General features: G+C 41.7%; 1 non-coding gene across 1 annotated transcript; it reads right to left on the minus strand.

The window, feature by feature from the left end:
• Positions 1 to 406: 406 nt before the first annotated feature.
• Positions 407 to 560, minus strand: LOC112941768 (5.8S ribosomal RNA). Its single transcript, XR_003247336.1, has one exon. It is a non-coding gene; the product is annotated as a 5.8S ribosomal RNA (ribosomal RNA).
• Positions 561 to 4,255: the final 3,695 nt, after the last annotated feature.

Raw genomic sequence — 4,255 nt, forward strand, 5'->3', positions numbered from 1 at the left:
CTTCTAGGGGACTTAGGCTTGGTCCGCCGCTGAGTACGCTTCTCTAAACTACAATTCGGACGACGGAGCCGCCCGATTCTACGGCTGGGGTTGTTCCCCGTTCGCTCGCCGTTACTAGGGGAATCCTTGTAAATTTCTTTTCCTTTGTTTATTGATATGCTTAAACTCAGCGGGTAATCCCGCCTGACCTCGGGTCGTGGTCGGAGCGCCTGGTTAGGGGTAGTGAGGGTCGGGGAATCCGGACGCGCGATGGACTGTAGCCGCAAAAATAAGAGAGAGTTGAGTTTAAATAACCACTTGCGGTGACATGGACTCGCATTAAGGCCGGCCACGCAATCGGGGCGCACGGGAGGCCATCTTCCGCCCCCGTGCTCAGCCCTGCAACATGCGGGGGGGACGTGATGCGTGATGCCCTGGTAGATGTGCCCTCAGCCAAATGGCTTCGGGCGCTACTTGCGTTCAAAGACTCGATGGTTCACGGGATTATGCAATTCACACCAAGTATAACATTTCACTACGTTCTTCATCGATACGAGCCGGGATATCCATTGCCGAGAATCATTTGTGTTTACATAGAAGCGCGCATACCCCCACGATCCGCGAACAGGTTGCGAAGGGATGGCTGCCGATTGTAGTATTCCTTGGCGCTTTTTGCGCCGGGATTCGTTGGTCGCCTAAACAGCTTGCGTGCGTCGGTCGATGAGAGGGAGGCATGCGACGAGCGAGCGCCACCCCCAGGTGTTTAACAAGAGTTCGCGGGTCGTTCTGTTGTGCAGGTTTCGTCAATGATCCTTCTGTAGGTTCACCTACGGAAACCTTGTTACGACTTCTCCTTCCTCTAAATGATAAGGTTCAATAGACTTCTCGCTTCATCATGGGTAGAAAACCACCCATGTCACCGCGATCCGAATATTTCACCGGATCATTCAATAGGTAGGAGCGGCGGGCAGTGTGTACAAAGGGCAGGGACGTAGTCAACGCAAGCTGATGACTCACGCTTACTAGAAATTCCTCGTTAAAGACCAACAATTGTAATGATCTATCCCCATCATGATGAAATTTCAAAGATTACCCGGGCCTGTCAGCCAAGGTTATAAGCTCGTTGAATACATCAGTGTAGCGCGCGTGCGGCCCATAACATCTAAGGGCATTACAGACCTGTTATTGCCTCAAATTTCTGCGGCCTAAAAGGTTGTAGTCCCTCTAAGAAGCTGGCCGCGAAGGGATACCTCCGCATAGCTAGTTAGAAGGTGGAGGTCTCATTCGTTAACAGAATTAACAAGACAAATCGCTCCACCAACTAAGAACGGCCATGCACCACCACCCGTAGAATCAAGAAAGAGCTCTCAGTCTGTCAATCCTTACTATGTATGGACCTGGTAAGTTTCCCCGTTTTGAGTCAATTTAATTTGCAAGCTCCACTCCTGGTGGTGCCCTTCCGTCAATTCCTCTAAGTTTCAGCCTTGCGACCATAATCCCCCCGGAACCCAAAAAAATTTGATTTCTCACAAGGTGCCGGTGGAGTCCTAAAAGCAACATCCATCGATACCTGGTCAGCATCATTTATGGTTGAGACTAGAACAGTATATGATCGTCTTCGAGCCCACAACTTTCGTTCTTGTTTAATGAAAACATCCTTGGCAAATGCTTTCGCAGTTGTCCGTCTATCATAAATCCAAGAATTTCACCTCTAACTATGAAATACGAATGCCCTCGACTGTCCCTGTTAATCATTAATCTGATCCTGAAGGCCAACATAATAGGACATAAATCCTATAATGTTATCCCATGCTAATGTATACAGAGCGTAGTGTGTGTCCCGCCACAATTTCGACCATTTTTCATCCTCCGAATGGGGCAAAAGGACCTAGATCCTTGAAGAGGTTTGTATAAGACTTTAGACCCTTCTAGATCCTTGGAGAAGACTAGAGAATTCCCTAGAATTGTCTAGAACGTTTTAGAGCCTCTTTGGAAGAGCTAGACATATTCTAGAGAGTGTAGAATTCTCTAGAACATGTACTAAAGTGTAATTACTTAGAGACCTGTAGAACAATATTTATTTACTCTTAGGACCTTAGGGATTAATATAAATATGAGGGCCTCTCATTTGTAACTCATCCAACAAACCAACCAAAGTTGTAAGCAAAGCTCTCAAGCTAATACAAGTCCTCTCTTCCAAAGTCTTTCTTAGTCTTTCTTTTTGCATTCTCTTAGCGTTCCGAGTTTAGAGGATTACTTGAGCTTACGAGATCGTGAAAGAATCGTGAGTAAGTTGTCAAGCGCCACACGGAGTCTTAGCAAATACTCTATGTCCGTAACAAAGTTGTACCAGAGCAGGTTGATCATAAGAGAATAACGAACGAAGGAGACGTTTACGACGCTAGCACCACAAACGTCCGCATGGATGGAGGAAAGAAGAACAAGAAAGGGAAGAAGCATAAGAAGGGGAACGAAGAAATACTGCCTGAGCTTACATCAAGCGAGGCGCAAACATCTCACCTACCCACAATTGTCGATAGAAGTGACGAAGAAATAGGTGAGGATGTCGTAGACGTCACTGCCAGAGAATAATGGGTTACAAGGGTAGAAATGGTGAGGCAGGCCGTTGAGATCTTAGGCCGGCGCTTGAATGGGACGGGCAGTAAATTCAAAACCCTTGAAGACTTCACCCTTGAGGAGATTGAGAACATCCGAAAGGAGTTGGAGGGTCAACGGCGGGCCGAGTTCGAGATGAAGGAGGCCATTACATCCTTGAAGTATTGGAGATTCAGTCAGTTAAGTTGTCTTTCTTGCACCCACCAATGTCACAAAAGGCAATTAGGGTGAGGAAGAAGTACCTCTTGCAGAAAAAGTTAGAGCTTTGGAGTTGAGAAATGCTAAATAGAATAATAGCAAGAAATTGGGAATGAAGATAGTAGGGAAAGATGAGGAACAGAAGTACTCTTACCAAACAGTGGTAGATCTGACAAAGTTACGCAGAATAGTTGAACCACTTAGATTACTGCTCATTGTTTATTGATCGGTACTGACAAATTCTATGCTCGCTCCATATACCACTACGTACTTAAAGATAAATGAAGCTAATTGATATTTTTATGAAAGCTGATAAAGAATCTAGAAAGCACATGTTTTAATAAACATCTGGATAAAAAAGTTAGACGAACAATAAGAGTATTAAATAGAAGTTCAAGGACAAAGCTAAAGCCACCACAAAACAGACCAAAGGTTTTAAATAAGCTTCTAGTTAGGATAATGTCAACAAAAGAGTTCGTGGAGTGGAAATATAAATTTTTTTAGTAACATGAATCTAAACAACAGAGGATGTATGTAATCGCTAAACTTGAAATTTCAAAAAAAAAAAAGATCTTAAGTCAAGGTAAAATGAAAAATGTGGTTTTTTGTTCTAGTTCTTAAATTCAGAATAGAAATTTTGAATGATCAATGTTACAGATAAACTAAAAGCCACTTGCCTGAATATACTATATAACAACGAGCTCATGGAATCAAAACAAAAATTGTTGTAAATGTTAGATTGTGGAGCCTGATTTATATATATATGATTACGCGCCCCGACCTAAATTTTAGGCTTTACTATTTATTCTCCATTTATTCTCTGTAACAAAAAATACTATGATTTATTAATACATATACCCCACCACCGTGGAAGTTTACTAATGAGGTGTTACCACGAAATATTGGTTTCTCTCTTTTTCTCTCTAGATCTCTCATCTCTTTCTCTCTAAAGTTCTTCTGTTCTTTATTAATCAAATGTGTGTTTGTGGATTCAATCCTAACAGTAAAAACATGAATCATAACAAACGAGGGTCTATATAATTTCTTAACTTGATTATTTTGTAGAAGAGATATTAAGTGGTAGTCAGAGAAAAGATGTTAGGTTTTGGAATCCTTATAAGTTTGGGAGATCTTTTTAGTAGTACTATTTTCCTTAATCGTGTAAAAGAGATTTGTGGTAATTAATGTTTTCCTCAGAGGTTGCGAAAACCTTTTTCTTTAGTGAAAAGCGAAACTTAAAAAAATAAGGAAAGGCGGGAGTTTTTATTTTTCAAAAAAAAACTCTTTGCAGCTATTCTTTCTAATTGCAACTAAATATATATTTATTAATGGTCATTACACATTAGCCATTGATATTTTGCCTGGCGTAAATATATTAGCGGCAATTAGCTGATTGCCGCAAAATAATTGTCACTTAAGTTTATATTTTTAGTAGTGATAAGCCTCAAAAAGTATCATCACT

This window comes from Solanum lycopersicum, chromosome 6 (assembly GCF_036512215.1).
Source record: "Solanum lycopersicum chromosome 6, SLM_r2.1".
In the NCBI taxonomy this organism is placed as follows: Eukaryota; Viridiplantae; Streptophyta; class Magnoliopsida; order Solanales; family Solanaceae; genus Solanum; species Solanum lycopersicum.